At 53.0% G+C, this 27,041-nt stretch overlaps 1 protein-coding gene and 1 long non-coding RNA gene across 4 annotated transcripts in view; one reads left to right on the top strand and one right to left on the bottom strand.

Moving 5' to 3' along the window:
- The window catches only part of EPHB2 (EPH receptor B2), a 124,417-nt gene that overhangs the window by 67,885 nt on the left and 29,491 nt on the right, over positions 1-27,041 (bottom strand). The gene's annotated exons all lie outside the window — the stretch shown is intronic.
- LOC119870432 lies at positions 21,796-24,428 on the top strand. Its single transcript, XR_005356033.1, has 2 exons — positions 21,796-21,921; positions 22,794-24,428. It is a non-coding gene; the product is annotated as an uncharacterized LOC119870432 (long non-coding RNA).

Here is a 27,041-nt window from a genome sequence, read left to right on the forward strand (position 1 = left end):
TAGTGTCATCTTTCTTCAGGGACAGGAGCCACATGCCAGCCTAGCCCAGGGCCTGGTATGCAGCAGGTGCTCAGCGAATGCTGGTGGGATGCATGGTCCTCCTTGGTCATTGTGAGACTGGAGGGAGAACAGCCTTTCCACCCAGACTGATATGAGGAAGGTGGGGCCAACAGAAGCGAAGTGTAGGTTCACGTGCAGAGCCAGCTAGAGCCTTCTCAAGTGCCTGGGTCTTCTGACTTCTAGGCCTGTGGCTCCTGCCCCTGGTTGGTTGCACGTACCCATCTGAACAGGTATTTCCCCTGACGCCAATCAAATAATGGTCCCAGCCATGACCTGTTGCGCTTTGACTCCACAGAGCATTTTCAGCATCATTACTGCACTTAAGCTTCACAAGGACCCTGGCAAAAGAGAGCATTTACCCTCACCCTCAAGTCGACAGATTGGGACACCGATGCTCAGAGAGGGCATGTGATTTGCTAGGTGGGTCTCGAGCTCAGGTCTTCCGCTCTAAACCTCATGCTCTGATACTTGCCCCTTACCAACCAGCTCCTCTGTCCCACTAGTACTTCCTCTCCTCATGGCCACCTCCGCATTTTCAGTAAAAATAAAAGAGCAGAGACACAAAGGAGGTGTAACAGGAGCTAAGCTCTCCTCTCCCATGAGGCCAAGCCCTACTTTGGGCCGCATCTCTGAGGGGGAGGCCTTGGAGGGGAAAGAAGGGGTCACAGACCCGAGCAGTGGGGTGCCAGCTGGACGACAGGCCTCCCAGGTCCTCCCTGTGACCCTGGCCTGAGCTCACACCAGCTGGGTAAACAGGAGCCAGCCCGTCCAGGGGTGGGGGGCATTCCTGCCCCTCTCAGACTGCCTGTCTGTTGCTAAGGATTCTGGGAAGGAGGCGGGGAAGGCTTAAGGTGAAGAGCTGACCCAGAGCAGCCACACAGAAGGAATGGTCTGGAACTGTCCTCAGGAAGACAGGGATGACCCGGGAACAGGTGGGAAAAAGGCTGGACCTGGTCTGGCATCCACCCTCTCCCCTCTCTCCTGCTCCATACAAGCCTGGTTTTATCTCACACTAAATACTCTACAACTCTGGGTACTTGGTCTCCTGTGACTCAACTTTCCATCTGTAAATGGGCCTAGGGAGAAATCCTTCAGAGACGCTCTCTTTCCTCCCACCGCCACCCTCTTTTTAGAGACCCAGACCCTCCAGGTGGAGCAGCACCTATGAACTTATGAGTCTGTAAACATCACACCCCCTATAGCAGCCTGCGGACCAGGGAAAGCAGAGGTCTCTGTGTGTCTCCTCCTACCTGTTGCAACGCTTTAGGACTTTATCTGTATCTCTGGGAACATGAAAAGCTTTCTGCCTTTCTTATCACTGCCCTGCCCTGCCCACCTGCTGGGACTGGTGGCTTTTAAAGGTGGGGCTCTGTGCTCTAGTGACTCTAGTGTTCAGCCCAGGGCCTACCCCCATAACAGGTACCCATTATGGGGTTGTTTGCTGGACAGATGAAATGGGAAAGCGGGCAGATCACAGGCCCTCCCTGGCCCTGGGTCTAAGTTCCACGGTGGCCCCGCAGCCCAAATCCCCTCCTTTTCTTGAAACATACAGAAATGGTGAGACAAAATGTGAGCCCAGGCAGAGAGGGCTGGGGTTTTGAACGATCTGGTGGGATCCAAGGTCCCAGAGCACAGGAAGGCTCCAGACGGTCAAGTTCAGTTAACGGGCGGCTCTCAGGCCTTAGCTGGTCCATCCCACGACGCACTTCCTCCTGCCTGCAGGATAGAGACGGGAGGAGGCCAGCCGTACACGGAGGCACCTGTCACCAAACCACGATGGTGGTCTTCCCCGCACCGTGCTCTCAAAGGATGGCAAAACGGGGACGTGCAGGGCGGCCCTGACTCCTTGTCGGGTTCATCTTGTGCCTCGAGTGCCTGGTGCAGAGCAGGACTCGGCCGGGCCCGGCGATGAGCGGCTGACCCCGCACTGCTGAGCGCTCAGCACGCCTCCCCTCGGACAACACAGGCTCTGTGAGTGCAGACGATCAGAAGGCTTGGGGGAATCCAAAGCAGCCACTCAGGAAAGGCCGGGGCCCCCGCCCGAGAGGCCGCTCTGCGGGGCTGCTGGGCCCCCGGGCCGGTGATTCATGTCTCGCTCGCTCGGGGTGGGAGCACAGGCCGAGTATGAGCTGAATTCATAAGACCTTCTCTGTTTTATCTCACAGATGTTTCTGGGATGGATGTGTCAAGGAAAAAAAAAGGCTGAAGTTGAAAAATCCCAACTCAGCACATGTCCTCCAGCCCCTGGAGACGTGACAAGGGATTAAAACGCCTTTCTCCTCATTTGCCCAACATCTCAGGAGAAAGCTAAATTGCATGCCCGTCAGGGCCGTTCTGGGCACCTGCTGGCTGCGGAGGCGACCTCCTCATTAGCGCAGCTTCCCTCTGGAAGCAAGCTCACAAAAACCGTGTTATGGGTGCGCGTGTGAATGTGTGGGAGCGGGCGTGGTGTCATGCACCCCTCGCTGTTTCTCCAGAACCCGTTCCCACACGCGGACACTCGAGCTTCTGGGTTCCTACTATGCCAGGCAGTGCATCAAGCATCCTGTCATTTTATCCTCACTGCCCAGCGAGGTCTATGTTCTTATTTTCCCATTTTCCAAAAGATTTGCCTCCAGGCAAAGATACATGCTCCTACACATACGTGTCTACCTGTGTGCACACAATGTGCTCATATGTACACCTGTCTTTCTCCATACATCCATGTGCAAACAGATCTACGCACATGCATGTGCCTTTGTGCGTACATGTATAACATGTGTGTGTGTACACATCCTTGCGGGATGACCTTATTCACAAGAGGGGCTGTCCACTGAGCTCATTCCGTATAAGTCACTTTGCTTCTATTACTATTCCTTACGTCATCCCTAATCCTGGCAAGGCAAATGGTGTTATCTGCATCGGGGGTTGACAAACTATGGCCCACCGGCCAGATTCGGCCTGCCACCTGTTTTTGAAAATAAAATTTATTGGAACCCAGCCATGCCCGTTTGGTTATGTATTGTCTGTGGATGCTTTTATGCTACAATGGCAGCGTTCAGTTATATATTAACTCTCTGGATCTTTACAATTTGCTGAGGGCTAATCTGCATTTTTCACATGAGAAAACTAAGACTCAGCTAGGGTATTTAACTGTCCAAGGTCATGGACCAGGTAAGTGTTTAGTTAGCTGAATACCTGCCAGACCCCAGGCCCCCTCCCTCCGCCTTCTGGGTGTCTTTGTTGGTGTGACACTGCAGTTGTGCCTACATACTTGTCACTCTCTGCCCCTGCGTGCTTATGCAGCTTATGCTTAAGGGCCGTGGGTCTGTGTGGCCCTCTCTGTGTGAGTGTGTCAGGAATAATTGCACAGTGTTTTTTTTTTTTTTTTTATGTTGGGTTCAAGGTTCTTATATGCAGGTCATTCGAGTCTAATAATTTGTGTCTACTTAGTCACTTTCTGAGAAAGCGATGCTACAATATCTTACTAAGAATGTGAATTTGACAATTTCTTCTTGCAACTATATCATTTTGAGTGTTTTTTAAAAACTGTTTTGAGAGGCGCGTGGGTGGTTCAGTGTGTTAAGCAGCTGCCTTCGGCTCAGGTCATGATCTCGGGGTCCTGGGATCGAGCTCCCTGCTCAGCGGGGAGTCTGCTTCTCCCTCTCCCTCTGCCCCTCCCCCTACTCGAGTGCACATGTGCTCTCTCTCTCTCAAATAAATAAATAAAATCTTTAAAAAAAAAAGCTTTAAAAAATAAAAACTGTTTTGAAACTATGCTTGGGAGTGCATGCAAGTTCAGGATTATTACATTTTCCTGGTGAATTATTCATTTTTTTTTCATTAGTAATGACCCTCTCTGCCCCAATAATGCTTCTTGTCTTATTCCCTGATGTTTATCTTGTTACCAGTTTTATTACAGAGAATATGTTCTGATACATCATTTTATATTCCTTTACTTATACCCTTTGCGCATCATTATTTTTTAGGTGTGTCTCTTGTAAACAGAGAAGGAATTTTTTTCCACCGAAACTAACAATCTCTGTTTTTAAACAATTGAGTTTAATCCATTTGTATTTGTTGTGATTTCTAATATACAGCTGACCCTTGAAAAACACAGGTTTGAACTGTGGGGGGGGGGGCACTTATACATGGATTTTTTTTTTTTAAGATACAGTACAGTACTGTAAATATATTTTCTTTTTCTTACGATTTCCTTAATAATATTTTTTCTCTGGTTTACTTTATTGTAAGAATACAGTATAGAAGACATATAAAATACAAAATATGTGTTAATCGACTCTTTATGTTATTGGTGAGGCTTCTGGTCAACAGGAGGCTATTATTAGTAGTTAAGTTAGGGAGGATCAACAGCTATGTGCAGATTTTTGATTGTGTGTGTTCGGGAACAGGGTTGGTGCTCTTAACCCTGGGGTTGTTCAGACATCAACTGTTTTTTTTTCTAAACAATTGTATTTATTTATTCATGAGACACACAGAGAAAGAGGCAGAAACATAAGCAGAGGGAGAAGCAGGATCCCAGTGGGGAGCCCAATGTAGGACTCGATCCCAGAACCCCGGGGATCATGACCTGAACCAAAGGCAGACGCTCAACCACTGAGCCACCAGATGCCCCTGACATCAACTGTATTTGACCTTATTTATACTCTTATGTGTTTTTACCTGTCATCAATTTAAAACTTTTTTCTCCTTTCTTGCCTTCTGTGGCACTGGTTGCATTTTCTTTATGTCTTTTAATTTTCTCTGCTGGTTCAGAAGTTATATATGTTAGTCTTTGATGGCTACCCTTACATTTTAACATGCGCATTTATTTCAACCAAGTCAAAAGTTACTTGATGTCTCCATCTGCTTCCCAACCAGCCTAGCACGCTTCAATTCCAGTCTTATTCCTTCTATATCTCCTTGTATGGCTGTATTTTTGTTCCACCTACTACTTCACAAAATCTCCTAAATTAAAAAAAAAAAGTAACCCAAGGATTTTCCTTTCTTCCAAGCTTTTGTCAATATCATCTCTCGTGTTGTGTGTTTGTATGCGTGTCGGGAGATGGGCTCATCCGTGTCAGCTCAATCTACCATATTCCAGAAAGTTCATCCTTTATCTGTACACATGTGTACTCGCCAACCCACATGTGCCTAACTGTGTCTATGCAGGACTAAATACCTATATGTGACAATATGTAGACCTGCATGCCCCTCTGTGTGGAAGCAGCTGCAGTTTTAATAAAATATTTATTGTGGCCCCTCTCCTTCCATAAAAAGCATGTGCTGGGCCCTCAGAGTCTTAGGTGGGGGTACCTAACAATGGTGACAATGTCTGATAAATGCTTTAACAGAAGTCTCGGGGCACCTGGGTAGCTCAGCGGCTGGGCATCTGCCTTTGGCTCAGGACGTGATCCCGGGGTCCTGGGACTGAGTCCCACATCAGGCTCCCTGCAGGGAGCCTGTTTCTCTTCTGCCTGTGTCTCTCCCTCTTTTTGTGTGTCTCATGAATAAATAAATAAAATCTTAAAAAAAATAGAAGAAGTCTGGAAGGCTGTAAGAGAGGAGGAGTACTTAACCAGGCTGTGTGGTCAAGGAAGGCTTCCTGGAGGAAGAGGTGCCTGACCTCACACTTGAGAGGAACAGACTGGAAAGGAGAGGGCTGGTGGGGGTGGCCCACTCTGTGACCATCACTAGGCTGCATCCCAGCCCAAGGGTTAGAAACTATGTGACCCTGGGGTGCCTGGGAGGCTCAGTCAGTTCAGCGTCTGACTCTGGATTTCGGCTCAGGTCATGATCTCAGGGTCCTGGGATCGAGCCCTGCATAAGACCTCCTGCTCAGGGAGGAGTCTGCTTGTCTCCCTCTTGCTCTGCCCCTCCCCCAGCACTCCTCATAAATAAATAAAACAATATTAAAAACAAAAAACAAAACTAAGTAATTCTGAGCAAGTCCCTGAACCTCTCTGATAAGAATCCTTGTACGGCTTGAAGAAATATTATGATGCCAATGAGAAGATGGATGTGAATGTGCCAGATAAGTTGAGAAGGGCTATCCTGGGGTCGTGATGTTAAAATCACAGCAATGGTAACAGCCACCACTTCTTGAGTACCTAACAGGTGTCTGGCATGGTATTGCCTCTGCCCAGCACCAAGAGGTGACACTGGTTTGTCTTTCCTACCAAGGGAGTACCTAAAGAGCAGAGAGTGATGTGACTTAGCCATGGCCTTCTGGGAGACGGGATAGGCACAGTGACTCAGGGCTCAGTGCTCTCATGGCCTGTACGCTGCCCTGCTGCTGCACCCTAGCCTGGTTTCTCTTATCCCTAATTTCTGGCTCTCCAGTCCTCTCCCCACTCTCTGCTCAAAGAGCCAGAGGCCTCAAAGGTCCTCCTGGACTACAAGAGAAGAAACTGATGCCATTCATTGGCTGCTTCATTCAGGGCCTGGGGAAGCCCAATTCTTCCCCTCCCCAGCTCCCCTCCCTCCCGGGGCTCCCTCTGCAGGTTTATGTGGGGCAGAGAATCAGGTTAATGGAATCCTGGCTGCCTCTGGCTAGGGGGGGGGACGGTGCAGATAGCCCCCCTCTGGAACCCATCATGGTCAGCCCAGACTAATACAACTCCTCCTGAGCCCTTGAAGAGCCCAGGGGATGGTGTCAACATTTCACACCTACCGGAGGAAGCCCAGATCAGCCTCTCCCACCAAGAGCTACCATGGGGATTTGATTTCAGTGTTCATTTTGGACATTCCCTTGAAACATCTCAGTCAGCAATTCTTGATATCTATGCCAGCACAGCATGGCGTGGGTTAAGGCTCTGGATTCGGAAAGCCCCAGATTCCTGTCTTGCTCCATGTGACCTCAGGCAAAACCCTCCCTGAACCTCAGTTTCTTCATCTGTAGAGTGGAAATAATAGTGGACTTATTCGTAAGAGTTATTGAGTTTAAATATGATTATTCATGCCAAGGCCAAGCAGGTTGCCAGGCACATAGAAGAAACTCAATAACTATGTGTTGAATAGATAATGTTATTATTCTAAAGAGTGTGCAAAGTGCTTGCAGCTGAATTTTTGTGCAAAATGCTGTCATGGGGGGGAGGTCAGCAGGGGGTAGTCAGTCCCATCTCAGTTTTGTGTTTGTAACTAGTGCTCACTTACCTGAGCATAATCCCTCCCAGGGCCTGCAAGACCCTCTGTGTGAGGTGCTTTACAAAAATTGCCTCAGTTAATGTCCATCACCCGCCCTGCGGCTCACCTTCCCCACTCGTGGCCCATGGAACAGCTGGACAGAGTGGAGAAGCTGCCAATCTGGACCTGCAAAGGCCGGATCAGTGCCTGCTGAGCTCATCTTGGGAGCCCTGGTGTTTATTGCTCATCTTGTCACCCCAGGTTCAGATTTTGGGCTTCACTCTACCTCTTTGCTTACCCAGCTCCCCCACTCTGGGCAACCAAATGATGGGCCACTCTGCCTCTGAGATATCTGCTACCGTTTTCCGGTCTCTGTTTGCCAACCTGTAAAATGGGGTTGAGTCCAACCATTTAGGTTGGACTAAATGCTTGCTGTCGATTCTAGGACTGCTGGCGTAAAGGGAACACACATGAACTGCAAGCCTGCTGGGGGCCAGGCATCCATTCCCTCCTGGCAACCCTGTGGGGGAGGTTGGGTCATCAACCCTGTGTTACAGCCGGGGAAACTGAGGCTTGAGAAGGTAACGTCACTTGCTCAACTAACTCAGCAATGTGCGGCCAGTCTGGAATTTGAGTGCAGAGCTGTCTGGCTCTTTTCCTGGTGTGCATGGCCTCCTGCTCTGAGAAAACAACCACAGAGACTGCCAAGAGCTGGAAGAAATTGCACGGTCCCCAAGCGGGACCTGTTCCATGCCTGGGGCCTGCCCCTGCCGCTTAGAGCACGGTGGCTGCTGCTGGCCTCCATGGACAAAAGCTACACAGCCAGCACCCCTTAGCACAGCCCTGGAATTCCCGCGGAAGCCCTTTCTCTGTGTTTTTGGAGCCCGGCCCGGGGTTAGCCCACCAGTCCTGGGAAGGAATTTGTAGTTTCTCATTTCTAAAGAAAGGAAAAGCAAACACTAAGTTCTCATCCTCCTTCCCGCCGGTCACACTCAAGCACTATCATGAACCTGCGTAGCCTTTTACCATTTACGAATCCCAACCTCCTTCGCCTGGCACTCAAAGCCTCCACCCAGTGCTCAACCTACTTCTCTTGCCCCATTTTCCATCACTTGGCACCTTTCACACAGCCTGAGCGAAAGCTCCCTGATGATTCTTGAACACATCCCACACACAGCTGTCTCTGGGCCTTTGCTCCTTCTGTTTTCCCTGCTTGGAATGCCCTCATCACTGTCTCTATATATCCAGATTATGCCTACTTCTAAGACCCAGCCCGGCCTCCAGGAAAGCCTCCATGATGCCCTGGCCATTTCTCCCACCTCTGACCCCATAGCCCATTCTCTGTGTTCCCAAACAGCCCCCACACATTATGCCGTTTCTGTGGGGGCTACTTCTGTGATTCATGTTCATCTCCCCGGCGCCCAGAACAGGGCTTGGCCCTTAGAGGGTTATCTGAAAACAGTGAATGAATGAACGGCTGAATGAATGAGGGAGGGAAGGGTGTTGGATGAAGATCAACGTGGTCATCAGTACACCAGACAAGAAGGTGAGGGTCAGGGCAGGTGGGGAAGGCCTTTGGGAATCAGGCACCCATGGCCCCGCACACCCTGGCTAGGAATCTGGGTGGGGCCTGCAGAGCCGACCCCACGAGGCCTCAGGCTTCCTGCCCACACACTGGAAGCTGACCCAGCAGGCCCTAAGACTCAAGTTAACAAAAGAAGAAACACCGTCCCATGCTTCCCTGCTCTGGGTATGTGCTGAGGGTTGTGAGGGGCCAAGCACAGGCCCAGGCAAAGGCTCCCACCTTCCCGGCCAAGACTCAGCGCCTGGGCGCCTTGCCCGTGGCTCCTGCCTCCCGGCCCCACCCTGCCCGTCCCGGAGCTGTGGCTTCGTGGTTGCTGGCAGGGGTCATGAGTTAGTGGGTGTCAGGACCCATGTAAGGGGTCCTGGGATCGAGTCCCGCATCGGGCTCCCCGCATGGAGCCTGCTTCTCCCTCTCCCTCTGCCTGTGTCTCTGCCTCTTTCTGTGTCTCTCATGAATAAATAAGTAATATCTTTACAAAAAAATAGACATTCTCCTAGTTCTCACATTCCTCTAATTCTTGAGTGTGACATAACACCTGAGGATTGAAGTATTCTGTGCTTCTCGACTGTGACATTCTACGGCGACAGCATTTTATGATTCCTGAGACGGCAAGGGGATGTACACGTATGTGTGTGTTTACTGGAACAGGCCACAGTTCCATGACTGTAACGTTATAAAATTCCTGCTTGTAAAGCTAAATTTTTAATATTCTATAGTTGTAAAGTCTGTAATTCTATGATTATGACCTTTTTATGCCTGCAACGTTCCAAAACTCTTGCTTCTTAATCTTTTATGTACTTAATTAGTCTTCTTAGCGCCTCTATGATTACATGATTGTAACATTCTATAATGCCGTGATTATAACCTTTCCAGGCCTGTAACATTCTAAAATTCTTGCTTGCCTGTGATTTTAACACTGCACAATGCTGTGGCCATGATGGGCAGTGACTGTGACATCCTGGGGGCTTGCAATCCTGGGGTGCCTGACCTCTGACATTCCGGACCTCCAGCCCCTGGCCGTTCGCAGTTCTGGCAGGACTCACGGTCCCTCTGAAAGGTCTCCTGCTTTCTTCCAGAGCCTGGGCCTGGGGGCCTGAAGGCCTCTTCCTGCCAGAACGAGGATCAGGTGAACTCAATGTTCGCCAGTGCAGATGTGAAAGCTCCTGGGGTGGGATGGGCAGGGCTTTGGGGCTTCTGGAGGAGGCCTGGATGCCTTGGCTGGCTTCCTGCCTCGCTTGTTGGGTCTTGGAGCAGCACAGGCCCTGCTGGTACGTCCCACCAGGGTCCATGAACAGGTGTGTGTGCCTTCTGAAGCCTTAAGTCAGAAGAAGTCAAACTACCATGCAGTCCCCCAAATGCCCGTGGAGCTGAGGTCAGGGTGGCATCTCTATTCCTGGTGCTGGCATGAGCAGGAAACAGCCCTGACCCCCTGGGGACTGGCTCAGCCTAGCTAGAACTGACCAGGTGTGGCTGAAACCCACCCAGGAAGCCTGGGGAAGCAGCGCAATGGAGTTCTCTGCCCCACGGCTCCTGCTTTGAAAGGTTTGCCTTTGCCTGGCAGCCATCAAAAGTGGCCTCTTTCTCCTTATCCTGAGTGTGTGTATGTGTGTCTGTAGACACACAGGATGGTGGGTACTCATGTCTGTAGCTCTGTCCATCTCTGTGGGTATCTCTGTGCATGTCCCCGGTATATAGGTCTCATGCTTACACCCCCTGGGACAAGGCCAAGGTCAAAGGTCTGGTCACCTTTAGGCTGGTTATCCCTACAGTAGCCTGAGTGAGGGTTACTCATTCATTCCCGGTGAGTGAGAGAGGGAAAAACAGGTCTCACACAGGGCCAGACCCTAAAGAGAGAACAAAGCTTCTTTGAACTCCCCCCTGGGTCTGTGTGGACCACTCTGCCACCAGATATGGGGGTGCCAGGGATCTGGCTTGGGGCTCACGGCCATCATTGTCATTGGCTGCTTCCACTGAGCACTTAGGACGTCCCAGGCACTTTACATGGGTTTCCTCAGTTAAGGCCTCACAGACACCCCAGGAGGCAATAAGTGCAATCATCACCCATTTTCCGGATGAGAAAACAGAGACTTCAAAAGATGTGGCCCAAAGTTGCCAGTGAACTGGCAGGAGAACTGCAGTTGAAACCCAGGTCTGCTGGGCAGCAGAGCCACCGCCGTGACTGCCATGCCATCGGCCAGGCTGGTGGCCACCGGCCCCTCTGCTGAGAACACAGCTCACGGAGCATGTCTGCCTGCCAGGCTGGGTGTGAGGCTCTCTTCGCTTGCTCTGCAGGCTCCCTGCTGTGAGCCAGACACTGGGTGGGTTGGGGTGGGGGGGGGGGGCATTGGGAGGGAGTAAGGGACACAGAACAGGAGCGATTCAGTTCCTGGACATGACTACCGACAGCACGAGGCAAGACCAGACCCGGAGTCCAGGGAGCAGCACATGTTCCAGGGTCTCCAAGATCTGACTGACACGCGTGTCTGGGGCAACCAGGGAGGGCTCTCTGGAGGCGGCGTGATCTGAACTGCGCCTGGGGAAATGTGCAGGGGTAAAGAAAGACGAATTTTTTTTCCTCCTTCCTTCCATAGGAGTTTTGTGCACCAGTGTGTATGTGGGGGTGGTGCAGGAGCTCTGAATTCCACACTAATTTACTGAGGATTTCAGGAAAAACTGGTTTGGCTCCACCGGACTGAAAACAAAGATCAACTGGAGGTCAAAGGCGGGGGTGGGGAGGGGGGCCTGTGGGGCATCCAGAGAGAGAATTCACCTCAATTCACAAACCCTCCTTGGGTTCAGACCTGTGTCAGGCCGCGGGGACGCCGAGACGGGCCAGAAATAGACTCGGTGTTGGAAGAGCTCGCTGTCCTGGGGGAAGGCGGGTCTGACAGCATTTCTCAGAGCTGGACAAGACTCAGGCCCTTCGGAAAGGGAAATGTTCTCTTGTGGACCTTGGAGACTCTCTCTCCAGACCTCAGGTGCCTGGCTGGGGAACGAGGATGTGCGAGGCCACTGTGAAATCAGCGCTGCTTTACAAGTGGTCAAAACAAAACAAAACTTTCCGGATCAGCATTAACATCTAAACATCTTAAATTCTCTCGCAGTTCCTAGAACCCCTGAGCATACATCTGGGCTCCCCCTCATCCTGGACTCTGCAGACCCAGTCTGCAAAAGCATGAGATACAACCTTGGAGCTGAGGCCACAGGGAAACTCGGAACATATTTGTGGAGCCCAAGGCCGCAGAGGGGGGCAGGGAGGAGAGGGAGGTGCATCCCACCTTTTCTACAGGGCACACACTTTACATATATTAGCTCCCTGCTTCTGGAAGTCTTGCTGAGCCGGCTTGACCTCTGCAAGACCTCACTGCCTTGAGTGAGACAGCAGCCTCATTGCAGCCCTCTCTGCCTCCCATCTCTTCATTCCACTTCACTCACCCCCTTGCCAGGGGCCAGTCTCCTGATCGTGCCACACTCCCACTCAAAACCCTGCCGTGGCTCCCCAGTACCCTCAGGGTTACAGCTAAACTCCTTAGCCGGCATACCTGCCTCAGAGAGGGCCTCCTCACTCCTCGAGCCTCGGTCCCCACTCCCTGCCCTGCACTCATAGCTCCCAACCAGGACAATGTGGACCAGGGGCCCTGACTCAGCTTCTCACTCCTCTCCACATCTTCTGCCTCCTGCCAGCCTCCCCTCAGATGATCCTCATTTGTCTAACTACCTTGGCAGGTGCTTCTCTGGCTCCCATCACGGGGGAAGGCGCGTTGATTTGTTTCCCACCTGCAGCAGGACCTTGTAACCTAGGCGGCCACACCCTCTCCGGTGGCGCCGACTTTGCAAGGCAAAGTTCCGAGGCCTCACCTGCCCCCCAGGCTGGCCCTAGCACCCAGTTCCCACCTGGACCCACCTGGACCTCCTGCTTCAGATTCGGGTTCTCTGAGCCAGCTGCACAGCAATTCTCCAACCCTGGTCAGAGCATGAGGTGGCTCAGAGCATCTGATTTCCCTCCCCTGCCTCTTCCAACTATGGTTGGGAGCCGGGGAGAAGCCCAGAGAGGCTGAGACATTTGGAGTTGTGGCAGAGCTGGGACTGGGACCCGGGCATCCTGACTCCTGCTCCAGTGCTCCCCTCACCCGATATAGGCTCCTTCTAAGTCCTCTCCATTCCTGCTGAAGGGTGGATCTGCCTGGACTGTGAGGGACCTGGGCGTGTAGCTCTCCCCCAAAAAACTGCATCCTTGGTGGGAACAGGGTGCAACACCTGGAGGATCGGCTCAGTTTCACAGGCACTCAGAGAGGTCAGGTGCTTTTCTTAAGGCCACACAGCTAAAAATTACCAGAACTAAGACATGAATCCAGGTCTTTCTAAACACAGAGCCCATGTCCAGGAAGTGTGGCCAGTCTGTGGAGCTGGATTGAGACCAAGACACGGTCACAGGCTGTGCTCCTGACCTATGAATGTTCTGGGAGCAACTGGTAGCCTGAGAACACTCCCTCGAGATGGGGAGGAGAGTGTCCAGTCCCCAAGTTCTCTGCCCGCGGGGCCGAGGAGGGGCCAGGCTCTCTGTGACCAGCTTAGCTCAACCCTGGGCTGCCTGGCAATGCTCCCCACGCCCCCCAGAACCTGGCTTTGGTCAGCCCACCCTGCCCTGGCCAGAGGAGCCCTGGGACAGAATGCTCACCGGGCTGCCATCCTGGGCAGGAGCTGAAAATTAAATTAAAACCACGACAGGGACAGTTAATTAAAGCAGATTAGCGCGAGACTAATTAGGGACACTGACACTGGAACTATCGCACTCCAAGATGTTAATTAGCTGTTCATTAATGTCAGCTCCCCGTTCAAGAGAGAAATATGAACAGCCCTTCTCCGGGGCTTCATTCTGGAGCTGAGTAAACGGGCGGCTGCCCATTGGCAGCCCGAGCCCCAACCATGTTCCCTCCCTCCCTCTGGCGCTAGTGTCTGCTCACTCCCTTTGTCTCCCTCCTACATCAGCTTGAGCACTGGCGCTGCCAGAGACCATGGACTCATGGGAAGGAAGAGCTCAGCTGGAGCCCAACACATGGAGGCTTTTGAAGAAAGGTGGCTTATCTGTTTTGCAAGCCAGCCTTGAGCACAGGGAACCCTCTGTCCCTGCCTTATCGCTCTCCGGTCTGGGTCAGGAGGAGGCCACTCCCTGTCCTTCCTCCCACCTTCCCTCCGTTCCTTCTTCTATACACCCATCCATCCACCTTTAGTCCCTCCACCCAGACGGTCTTTACCTCCCACACACACAAATGCACACACACATTCTGTGTACAATGCCCATCCATCTGTCCAGCAGCTCATCTAATCTTCAGTCTGTCCATCCAACCATCCATCAGTTCATCTATTCAAATATCCCATAATCCCCTATATGCACACATCAAAATTTGGTTCCAATTTCCATCCACCCATCTGCCCATTCATCTACCATCTATCCACCCTTCCTTCCTTCAAGCATCCAGCTATCCTTCTACCCATCCCTGCACGAATCCGTCTGTAAGCCACCGAGTCACGTATTCATCCTTTCCACCCATCCACTGATTCTTTCATTGAAAACCTACCTACTTATCCACCCACCCCCAAATATCTATCCTTTTCTCTCTGCTATCCATTCATCTAGACAGTCACCCATCTGCTCCTCTGCTAACCCATCCACCAGCCAACCTTGCAACCACTGGTCCAACCATCCATCCATGAACTTACCAGTCCATCTGCTGAGTGTTCACAGATAGCAGCCACTCCCCCACTCACTCATCTACACATGGATGCCGCCTACCAAATCACCCACCCATCCACTCCTCTCATACACGTCCACCTACTGTGCGCCAGGCACCATGCCACGTACTAAGGCAAGAAAAGGAATGCAGAAATGAGGAATACAGATACTCTCACTTCCACTTTACAGATGAGGAAACCAAGACAGAAAGAGGCCATCCACCAAATTATTCATGCAACTGGCAATTACTGCCTATTACATTCCACTTGAGGATACAGTGACAGACATGCTTCCTGTTAAGATCACACAGTCTAGAGCAGTGATTCTCCAGAGAACATGGTGAAAGCTGTCACTGTTGCTCCCCCAAATGCACATAAGCACACGCAGGAAACATTCTGTGGACAAATCTAGTGAGTCTATCAACCTCCTGAAAGCCCAACCACACTGCTCAAGTCAAGATCCATGGTGCTGGTTTGGGAGACACACAAGTAGAGATGATGTCAAATCCCAAGTTCTACACTTTATAGGGCTGACCCTTGAACAACACAGGGGGATTAGGGTTCTGACCCCCTGCACAGTTGAAAGTCCATGTATAATTTTTGACTCCTCCAAAACTATTAATAGCCCACTGTTGACTAGAAGCCTTACTAATAACAAACAGTTGAATAACATGTATCTTATATGTTGTATGTATCACAGACTCTATTCTTAATATGAAGTAAGCTAGAGAAAAGAAAACACTCTTAAGAAGATCATAAGGAAGGGGTGTCGGGGTGGCTCAGTCAGTTAGGCGTCTGACTCTTGATTACAGCTCAGGTCATGATCTCAGGGTTGTGAGATCGAGCCCCGTGTCAGGCTCCATGCTCTGAGTGGAATCTGGTTGAGATTGTTTTGTTTCCCTCAGCCCCTCCCCGCTGCTTACATGCTCTATCTCAATCAATAAGTAAAATCTAAAAAAAAAAAAAAAAAAAAAGGAGAGGAAAAGAAAATCATAAGGAAGAGAAAATACACATATTGTACTGTATAAAAAAAAATCTGCATATATGTGGACCCAAGCAGTTCAAACCCATGTTGTTTAAGGATCAACTGTAATATAGAAGTGAGGGGGGGGGTTGCTGAAGGCTTCCTGGAGGAGGTGAGCCCACATTAAGCTGGGCAAGATAGGCAGAGTTAGCTGAGTGAAGGCTAGCCCAGCTCTGTTCACGTGTTGTGTGTGCATGCCAAGCATGGAGAGGTGAGGCAGTGGAGGGTGCTGTCTGGGACCTGTGCGGGTGCTGGCTGCGATGTGACCACACCCTGCTGTGTGCGGGGATGTGGCAAAGTGAAGACTTGAACCCAGGTTCCCTGCCCAGTTCTTCCCAGGAAACAATGAGGACCCTCCTCTGGCCCCACTTTTACTGTTGCTCTGGGACTGGCTGGAGTTCAGGGGCTTTCAGCTTGGGGATGAGCCCTGACTGCTGCCAGACTGTGTCTGAGAGACCTCCAGGGCCTGCTGCCCTCTGCCAGGCAGGGGGACCTCCGCTCCAGGCATGAACCTCATCCCTGAGGCTCTGGGGGGCACATCTGCCCTCATCCCCAGCCTCTGCCTGAGGGCAGGAATTGGGAAGCGGGGGTGGGAGTCTCTGTGGGCACGGCCTGGAACAGTGCTGGGACCAGCTAAGGGCGGGCCTGAGTGGAGCACAGCAGGCACTCCGGGAGTCAGTCCAAGCTCTGGCCTGCAGGCTAGCACATGTTCTACCCAGGGCTGGTCCCTCCAGGGCCAATTCAGCCTTCCCTCCACTCTTGCCTACTCCAGCCTTGCTCTCTGATGGCAGGCACCTGGATCCAGATAGGTAGCCCATCAGGTCAAGGTCACGACACTGGTCGACTTCATTGGAGGCAGCTAGATATTCCCAAAGAAGTAGGAGTTTAGGAGAGAGAAAGACCCAGGTTCAAATCACACCTCTGCCAGTTGGGGCAGACATGACTTCAAGTGAGTCAACTTACCGTTCAGAGCCTCAGCCGTGAAAGAGGGATGATAAGGATATTGCCACTCCTGTATTCTTTTCCTGACTGGTTTTTAATTTGTTTGTAGCATTTGTTTTTGCTTGGTAGGCCTTTTCCCATCCCTTCACTTTTGATCTTTCACCATTTTGCTTTAGGTGCGTCTTTCAAAAAGAACATGGAGCTGTATTTATTCTATTTTTAGCTCTATGTAAGAGTCACTGTCAATTATTGGGAGATATAACCTATTCACATTTATTGCAGTACTGTGTTGGTGCCTAGCAAGTGCCTGACAAAGATTACTCTTTCCTCCGAGCATCATCCAAGGGCCTCATCCATTAGCCCGCATCCCTTACCCACTGCCCTTTCCATAGGAGCCCTCCCTCCCCTCTAGTACTGCCCCTGGAGCCTCCTATGCTGAGGAATGTGCAGCTCTCCTGGCCCTAGGGATATATTTATTAAACAAAAGCTACCATTAGCTTCTGAGTATCTCATAGGCTGACTGTCATAGCAGGAAAGATCTTCAAGATCCTCAGACCAGAATACCAACGGCCAAGGTCAGCCATCTTTAATATAGATGTTGGGAACAGAATAAAGTTCTTTGTTACTCAATCTTAAAAGAAGCCCCAAAGTGTCAATGACCAAAGGCCCCAGAAAGGGAGAGGGGGAAAACGGGAAAATGAGAGGAACAACCCAAGAACCAGAAGAAAGGTCCCAGAAAGTTGGAGAGACGAGGGTGTTGTGCCAAGAGCTTGGGTTTTGTTACTAAGACAGTCTTCTAAATTTTTTTTAAAGATTTTATTTATTTATTCATGAGGGATACACACACACACACACAGAGGCAGAGACACAGGTAGAGGGAGAAGCAGGCTCCATGCAGGGAGCCCGACGCGGGACTCGATCCCAGGTCTCCAGGATCATGCCCTGGGCTGAAGGTGGCGCTAAACCCCTGAGCCACCCGGACTGCCCTTAAGACAGGCTTGTAAATTTGGCTCTGCCTCAATTTTCTGCTCAGTCCTGGGCAAGTCACATCCCCTCTCTGGGGTTAGACTCCTCTTCTGGGCTACCAGGAAGTGGGGGTTTAGTGACTTTCCAGACTGTACTATAGAATTCTGCTTATACATCTAGAGGGGCAATTAGAGTGATACTAATGGATGTCACTAATAATTGTACCAAATCTGATCTCCTCTCTTTCCTTAATACACTTGATTTATAGCTGGGCACATGGTCTTCTGGAACCAAGTTTACATTTCCTGCCTATGTTACACCTGAGCACGGTCATATGATTTCGTGCTGGCCAATGAGATGTTACAAAAACAGGAGGTGCAATTCCCGGGAAGTGTCCCTGAAAGAAACATGCATGTCTGTCATTACCCTGTCTTCCTTCTTGCTGGCTGGGATATGGATGTGATGGCTGGAGCTCTAGCAGCCAACTCAGACTATGAGACCCAGAGAGAGCAGGGACCTTCCTGATGGTGGAGCTGCCATTCCAACGGTTAACTACTTACCTAGGACTTCACTTAGTTGAGAGAGGAATAAACATCTATCTTGTTTAAGTCACTGTTATTTGGCTTTCTGTCATTCACAATCCAAACTGAAACATTCACCATCCAAACTTGGTTAAAAGCAGATGTGGATTCAAACAGACCTAGTTGGAATTCTAGTTTTAACACCAGCAATCTGAATGATAGGATGTAAGTCACTTAACCTTGGAGCCTGTTTCCCTGTCTGAAATGGTTAAAACAATGCATATTTCTCAGGAGGATGCGAACTACAAATATAAAACTACTGGCATAATCTTTGTTTCATAATTAAGGGCTCGGCAGGTAATGGTTGCTATTGTAGTTGTCAGTATTAATCTCATCAGCCAATCTCTTCCCTAGGAGCTCTTGAAAGCTGTGACTTCTGCAGCTCTCTGGCTTTTAGGGGGATCCTCATCACTGTATATGTGACGTGATGAGAAGGTACAGGTAAGAATGGGAAGATGAAGGCTTTGATTCCAGGAAGAGCTGAGTTCAAATCTCAACTTTACCATTATTAACTGTGGGATCTTAGCCGAGTCTCCTCTTTTCCTGGGGATGGTGATGCAAATCACAGTAGCACCGTGGTGAGCTGCCAAGCTGGCCGCCTCAGGGAGGGCCTATGGCAGGGTCACTGCCGGAGGAAGTGGGATCCCCGGCTGTGCCTTCAGGAAGTGCTGAATGGACAAGACACGGGTAGTGTGGGTATGACCAGCCCTGCTCTCAGCTTTTCTGGAGAGTAAAGTCATGCCATCACTCATCTTTTGGCCTAACTAGCCCTGAGGGGGTGGTTAGGATGCAGGGAGAAAAACCAAAGCTCCATTAAAAAAAACCAATCAATTTGCAGCAATCCAAATAAAAGCCATTAGATGTGGCTTCCCCACTGGAGACACCCAGGGGCCTCTTCCCCACCAGGATCCCAGGAAATTGATTGGCAATTACTGACACTAATGGGGGCCAGAGAGGCCTGGTGACTTCCCCATCACTCTCTGGGGACAGTGATGACACGTGAAGATCTGTCAGGCTGAGCCCTTCCTGGGGTAGTCGGGACCCCAGATCTGGCCAGAGACAGGGCAGCCAGCTGGGCTCGAGCCCCCTGGGGACCCTCACCCCTTTACTTATTTATGGCTTCGTTTGACTCATAGTGAGTTAATGGCTCTACTGGGGCTGTGCAGATGGCAGATCCCGTGACAGGAGGCCGGTAGAGGGACCAGGGAGGCTTCTAGGCCTGCCCTTCGACCTGGATCTGGGGTTGCATAAAGGAGGCTGCAGTCCTTACAGGAAGTCTAGGGCAGAAAGGGAGAGAAAGGGTCACCAGACAGCCCGAAACAGAAGTTGTGAGAGGAAACGGCTGGAGATGGACTGAACAGGCACACAGAGCAGCAGAGGGAGAAGCATCACAGGAGACCCCTCTGTGGAACTGTGGGGCAGGCAGGGCCCTGAGCGGTCATCTAGTTCAGCCTCATGTCTTTGCAGACCCTTGGCAGCGAAGGCACAGAGAGGTGAAGGCACTGGCCCCAGGTCTCACAGCACAGCCCTGGAGATGCTGGGACTAGAGCCTGACCAGCCGTGCAGAGAGCAGGGAAGCGAGACTGGCCCTGGGACATTCACACTCACCTACTAGGGCCTTCTCTGAGCCTGGGGGTGGGGGGGTCCCGTCCAGTGGGCAGGGAGACGTGTAAATAGGCAATGACAATAATGAGGGATGGCAGCTAAGATGGGGGTGTGGGAGCTCAGGATGGCCCAGCCTTGGGGAGTGGTGGTTAAGGAAGGTTCCTGGAGGAGGTGATGTCAAAACTACCCCCTGAAGGATCAGTGGGCATTAAACAATTGGGGAGGACGAGGGAGAGGAAAGAAGGGAATTCTAGGCCAAGAGCACAGCATGTGTGTGCAAAGGCTCAGGGGTAGGTCCAAGCAAATCCAGCTGCCCAGTGGGGCTGGAGGCAGAGGGGCGCCAAGGGAAGAGGTGGGTGAGAGGGGGCTGGGACCAGATGGTGACAGGCCTTCCCTGTGGCATGGAAAGGAGTGTGAGCTTTCCTCTGTGTGCAATCAGGATGTGTTAGGTAGACATGACCAGCTTTCCATTTTAGGAAGATGGTTCTGGAACTGCCAGAGGGGAGGTGGGGGGGGAGCAGGAAGCAGTTAGAAGGCTGCTGCACAAATCCGGGGGAAAGACAACCAGGTCTGGACCAGAGCAGGGACAAAGAGGGGCCTGGTGGGGAGGCAGCTAAGCTGATATTCAGGAGGGAAAGTGGACAGGACTTGGCACCTGACCGCATAGCAGGCACGTGGGGAGGGAGCGCTGGAGGAGGCTGAGAGGTGGGGGGCTGGCTGGGCGCACTGGGCACACTGAGGGAGACAAGGGATGGGCACAGTGACTCAGAATGAGGAGGAACCACATGGTCTGGGGAAAAGTGAAAGGGAGGTGATAGAGCCTCAGAGAGGTTAAGTGTCTAATCCAAGGCCACACAGCCAGGGCGCGCCCAGGCGGGTTTAACCCCAAAGCCTACAACGTTTCCTGCCACTTAGGGAGAAGACAGGGCCGGGCCCTTCCCTCTCAGCAGCGCCACATCTCATGCCCGGACTATCTGTCCCCACTCCAGCCTAATCCCAAGAAGCTCAGGGCTGTGGTTTCTCCTGCTTCACTTGTGAGGTGTGGGGCTGCAAAACCTCAAGTTGGCCCATCCTTGGCTACGGGGATGCCATCCTGCGGCAGAGGGGCAGAGAGGCTGAGCTCACTGTGGTTGAAAGGTTTAGGCCCCAGAGAATTCATGCCAGCCACAGGGTGTCTCATGTCCAGAGTGACCTTGGGGGCCAGGCCTACCTTTAACCTGCCTGCTGTGATCTCTGGCAGAATGAGGCTGAGGATGAGCACCTGCTGGGTAGGTGCCTCCCTCAACCTGCCAAGGAGAACCTGGCCAAAGCACATTCTAAGCCCAGAAAATGTAGCTCTGGAGCCTATGCCCCAGTGCCCAGAGTACAGACAAGGCTGGACATGGGGCCCCAAGTGGGCATTCTGAGCTAGTAGGGGCCTGCTGGGTGTGTGCGTGGCCACAGAGCGCTCTGTATGACTAAAAATGCAGAGTGTCTTCGCAGCAGCACGGGCTTTGAGCCCAGCAGGTGTGGGTTCTGGTCCTGACTAGGATACCGCCTAAGCTGTGTGACCCTGGATAAGTCACTACACCTTCTGTGTCACGTCGTATCTATAAAATAGGTTTGATAGCAGTACCTGCCTCAGAGGGTGGCTGTGAGGATCCAGTGAGGTAGCACATGCTAAAAACAAACAAACTGGGCACACTGGGTGGCACGGTAATGCTGCCTGGGTACGGTGATGATGATGCCACAGGTGGTCACGTCAAATCCATATCATTCTGGTCTGGCCTGGGCCGACCCCATGGAGGGAGCAGGCCTGGCTCTGTTTATTCCTGGCCCATTCTCACCCTTGGGGGATGGCTGTGGCATCGAACGAGGCTGCCCGCCCTCCGAGGTATCGATCTTCCTGTCTCCCAGGAAGGCACGATGCATTTAGCACATCAGTCAGCACCGGCGGATCGTCCCAGCTGGGAGCCAGCCTGTCTACTTGCAGCTCCGCAAGTGGGTCAGGGAGTTGGAGGAAGTAAAACTTCTCAGAGGGGCCCTGAGGATGGTCCAGGGCCTCAGGGGGTGGAAACCCTCATCCATGTCCTTGTAGGAGCTGTGGACTGTGGACCTGGCTTGGCGCCCAGCTCCCCGGGATGACCTTGGGCGAAGCACTCAGCCACCACTGGCCTGGTCACTTCTGAGTTTATAAACCTTATCCCTGTCCATCACCTCATTTGACCCTCACAACAACCCTGAGAGTTGAACAGAGCACGACTTATCATTTCCCCTTTATAGAAGGGGACACAGAGGCTCAGGAGGGCTCAGCCACTAGCCTGCCCAAGGTCACGCTGCAGGTAAGATGCCTAGTTAGGCCTGGGGTCTGTCTGACTCCACTCCCAAGCCTACCCCACATGGTGCAGTGGGGAGTCAGCAGGCAGTAACAATTTAGCTGAGGAGGTGATGGACCCAGATGGTGGACCGCACCACTCTGCTCATGACATGACAGAGCAGCGGGGGCAGTGGAGGCAGCACAGAAAGAGCTGAGGGGATCCAGGAGAGCCATAGGGTGTGTGTGCATGCGTGCATGTGTGTGTGTGTGTGTGCATGCATACGTGTGCAACATGTGTCAGGGTGGAAACAGGCATTCTGGGTCGAGGGAATGGCATGAGCAAAGGCCTGGAGGGAAGTGAAGGTGAATCTGAGACATTAGGTATAGATGGGTGGTAATGGGGTCCTTAGGCCCCTGGAAGGAGCAACACCAGGGATGGCAGTGCGGTATGGAGAGGCCGAAAAGCAAGACCAGAGAGAGCCTTGCATGGGGATGTGGGCAGGTGTGAGCGTTCTGGTCAACCAAGGCCTTCAGCCCAGCTTGCAGCCCCTCCCCCATGACAGGACACTGAAGGGCTGGACCTCGGGGTCAGGAAGGTCTGGCTTGAGGAGGGCTGGGAGTCCAGTCACTGCAGGTCAGGCTTCCAGCCTGCAAATCACATCCAGAGGCAAGTGCGTACCAGCCCTGGAGGAGGCTGTTCTCTGACTAATCCCACATATGCCTGAGATGAGATGGGAGGGGGAGAGTTGGGCCTGCAGAATAGAATGAGTGGGAGAAAGGGGGAGGGGGCAGAGAGGTTAAGCAATCAGCCCCAGGTCACACAGCCTGTGAGTGGCAAAGCTGGATTCTAAACTCTGTCCCCCTGCTGCCAACACCCACGCTCCTTCTGCTCCTCAGAACAGCAGATGCTCCAGTGGACTCAGTGGCTTCACAGGCTGGGTCTTGGGAGAGAAGGCTGGGGGCTCGTGCTGCCGGGAGCCCCACCTCCAGTGCCAACCAGGGCTCCCAGCATGCTTCCAGCCCCAGACCCCCGCACTGCCTCGGGGACCTCCGCCCAGGACCTCAAACCACTCTAGAAACCATGAACAACAGCCTTTGTAAACACAACAGATTCTGGAAACTTTAAATAGTTTTTGGAGCCTCCAAACAGCTTCCACGACTGACAAATTGCTTCCAAAATGTTCAAATGCCTTTGGAATCTTTGAGCAGCCCCGGAGACTCGGACCAAAATTGAGAGCCAAGAAGGGCCCGGGGCCAAGGCAGGACTCAGGCCGTCTTCCCAGCCAGCAAGCAAGCCCTCCTCCAAATGGGGGCTGGCTGCACCCTGGCCGTGGCCTGCAGCGGGGCCCAGCCTCATCTCAGGCCTGACTGAGCAGCTTCATGGTGGCCCAGAACGAGCGCTGGGCTCCGAGGAGGAGGCGACGACGCTTCCTCCGGCCTCTGCCTTGCTGGGGGACCTCAATCAAATCACTTCTCTCTGGGCCTTGGCTTCCCCCGCGCACAGAACGGGGTGGCTGTGTGAGAGTTTCAGGGTGTACAGATGTGCGGCCCATCTCTGGGATCCACACCCGGTCCCCACCCCCACGGCTTCAGCCTGTCCAGAGTGCAGGGCAGTGGGCCGGGGAGAAGGCACCGCTTCTCCGGGCGGAGCAGGCCCGCGGGCCCGCGAGGGGCGCCCCAGCCCACGGGGCTCTGCAGCCAGCGGGGTGGGCTCGACCTTTCTGCTTTCCGTGGGAGCTGGATGCACACCCCCACCCCCGGCCCTCAACAAGTGCGTCTCAGGAAAGGCCTGTGCGGGTGCCCCACCCGGCGTGGCGCCGACCCCAGCACCTGGCAGCCTTTCCGCGTGGCCACAGAGGGCGGCCGGTTCCAGCCACCCAGAGCCGTCTCCATGGTGACGGGCGCCGAGCCGAGCTGGGCTTTTGAAGAAGGCTCATAAAGACGCAAACTTACCCCAGATGAGCCGTCGTGCGTTTGTGAGGCAAACATCTCGGGCCAGCCCTGTGCCTTGTAAACCCCGGCTGGCCAGTGGCCTCGGCGGCCTTGGCGAAGACGCAGCTGCTGGTGTGCCAGGCTTGGCGCTCCTGCCTCAGGCCCACCCACCCCATGTGGGGAGCTTCGGAGGTACATGCCGTCAGCTGGAGTCAGCTGCCTGTCTGTGGGACTCTGAGCGAGCGCCTCCACCTCTCGGAGCCTTGGCGTCCTCATCTGGAAAATGGGCAGGAGGCTAGACTGATGCAGATGGGTGGGATAGGGTCGGTGCTGGCTTCCCTCCGCCTCCTCCTCCTTTTCGGCATCACCCGAGCGCAGGTGCGTAGGGCCCCCTCCTCCTGGCAGTGTCGGCGGGCCCTCCTCCTGCTCCGGCACCCTGCACGTCCACCCGCGTCAGCACTCGGCGCACCGAACCGCAATAGTCTGTTCGCTCGTCTCCCAGACAGGCCCGAGTGACTGACAGCGGGGCCCTCCCCTCCCCGAGCCCGGCTCGACGGTGGCACTCGACAGGTCTTCAGTAAATGTCTAAGAGCAAATGAATCAGCATGGTGACCGTTGTTTGTGAGGCTCAGATCTAGGGCTGGGGCCTGGGGGTGGGGGCGGGCAGGGGGCATCCTGCAGGGTGGAAGGTGGAGGTGACGGTGGCCAGAATCAAATACTGGTACCTGACCGGGACACAGCCCGGTGCCCTGGGTGCTTCTGTGTGAAGGGCTCTGGATGCTGAGCTCTCCGACTTCTACTGTAGCTTCCGCTTCGCAGAGAAAGAAGCCAAGCTTCTGAGAGGTGAAGTCACCCGCGGTGGTCATGTGGCCGGTGGACAGTGATGTTGGCACCCACACACTTCATCCAGGAAAATCTGGGATGCCTGCCGGCCTCCTGAGGCCTGCGGTGTCTGCTGCTGGCTCTGCCACCACTCCTCATCCTTCCACCAACGCGCCCTCAAATGCCAGGCTTGAGGTCCACCTCCTGCGACACAGGCCCCCGTGGCCTCCACAGAGACAGACCACACTCTGGAACAGGCATTGAGCTGCCCCCACCCTCAGCCTCTGACCTGTGACCTCTCACCCAACCTCCCCTTTTCCTTGATCCTGCCCTCGGTGGCTCCCTTTCTCTCCTTTATTTCTTCATGGCAGGCTCCAAATTGCCTGGAATGTCCCACCCAGAATGATCTAGACAGTACACCGTGAACACAAAAGTCCCAAAGTTTGAATCCTGACCCTGCCGCTTGTGAGCTGTGTGACCTTTGACAAGTTACTGAACCTCTCTGAGCCTGGATCTCTCTCCTGGAAAACAGGAGGAGAAGAGGACCTGCCTGACAGGTTGTTGTGAGGGTGGAGTTGATGGGCGTGGACGTGTCTTATAACAGGGAGGTGACAGACTTTCATTAAAGAACTACAGTGACTTATTATATCAAACCAAAACATAAATACATAATATGCCTAATTCTAATTATTCACAAATAGTCATCGCAAAGGGTCGTGGCTGTCGGCAGCTGGCTGGGGGGTGGTGGGTGAAAGAAGAGAAACACACAACGCAGATTTAAGCTCCTGTGCCCAGTAAGCAGGGCTGCAGTCATTCATTCATCTCTTCTGTCCATCGGTCCGGCCGCCCCTCAGTCCACCCTGCAACCATCTGGCCGTCCACCAACACTCATCAAACCCCTGCTGGGTGCAGGGTGCTTGCAAGGCTCCAGACGGGGTTAGCAGTAGCACCGCTGCCACCCACCATGAAGACCAATACTGGCTACTCTTCATGGAGCCCCGGTGACACCAGACTTGTTCCCAGTCCCCCTTTAATCCTCATGCCCATTTTATAGACAAGGACACCGAGGCTCAGAGAGGCTGAGGCCAGGATCCAGTGATCGGGAAGCCCCTCCTCACCTCTGCGCCACATCCCTCTCCCCCACTGGCTGGCCCTGAAGTCCCCTCCTGTCTTCATCAGCTTAGGAGCACCTCACTCTCCAAGGCACCCACTCCCAACTCCTCTCATTCTGCCTGAAAGGCCTTCCTACTGTCCCCCCTCCCCACCAACATAGGTGGGTGGGTTTGGCACCTCTGGGTGCCAACCCCGCATCCCTTCTCCCCTGCTCCAGTTTCCAAGGCCTCACAATTTCCGCTTCCTTCTGTCCCTTATTAATTTTCTTTCAAAATGTGTTCTATGATTTCACTGCCATCACTGCTCTGACTGGAAGACCTGCAGAGAGTCCCCAGAAAGGCCTCAGAACGATCCCCTAGGGACACCTCCCTCAGCAGGGCTGCAGTTCCCCTGCTTCCTGCATGGCTGTTTGCCCCCCTCTGCCAGGCAGGGCATCTGGGGCCAGGCGGCACGGGCTGGTGGTGCCTAACTTTGCTGTTATTTCTTGCTCCTCCCAATACCAATACCCAGGCAGGTAGGTGCCACGTCTGCATTTTACAATGAGTGGTCAGGGGTGTGCAGATGGGAGCTGATCGGCCCAGAGCCACAGAGCTAAACCGGGCCCAACGCTGCAGGCTCATCCCCTTGGCCTGGGGTACCTGGTTTTTGCCCTCCCTCTCTCCCAGTGCCCTGGTGGGGTTATTTTTAGCTCCTTATCTTGGCCAGGCCACTCCTGAGGACAGACTGGCTGGGTGACCAGCCATGTTGAGCGGGGAAACTGAGGGAAAAGATGACCTTCTGGCCTGGATATCCTGAGTGTGGTGGGGCGATCGCTGACCTGCTCTGTGGTCCTGGTCATCACGGTGCGAGGGGTCAAATCTGGGTTAGATGGAGAAGCAGAGTTCACAAGTATTGGAACTGGACTGGGCCCTCGGGGATCTCCTAGGGCGGCAGTGCTCTGATGGCCGGGCCCTTCCTCAGATCAAGAGCATCGGAGATGAACCTGAGGCCTGGAAGATTCCCATATTCACTTGGGGCTTAAGGACCACTCATCTATCCGACCCCCGTTATCGTACAGATGAGAAAATGGAGGCTCAGAGAGGACAAGGAACTCACCCAGGGTCACACAGCAGTGAGCTATCAAGCTGAGGCCAGACCCTGTTTCTTCTGACTCCCCAGTAGGCCCTTGTCACCTCACCCCGAAGACAAGGAATAGGGCATTTTAATAACAGGCCACTCAGGGGCTGCCAGTGGGCTGGGTGGGGTGGGGAGGAGGACTTGGGCTGCCGGGCCCTTCTC

Source organism: Canis lupus, chromosome 2 (assembly GCF_011100685.1).
Source record: "Canis lupus familiaris isolate Mischka breed German Shepherd chromosome 2, alternate assembly UU_Cfam_GSD_1.0, whole genome shotgun sequence".
In the NCBI taxonomy this organism is placed as follows: Eukaryota; Metazoa; Chordata; class Mammalia; order Carnivora; family Canidae; genus Canis; species Canis lupus.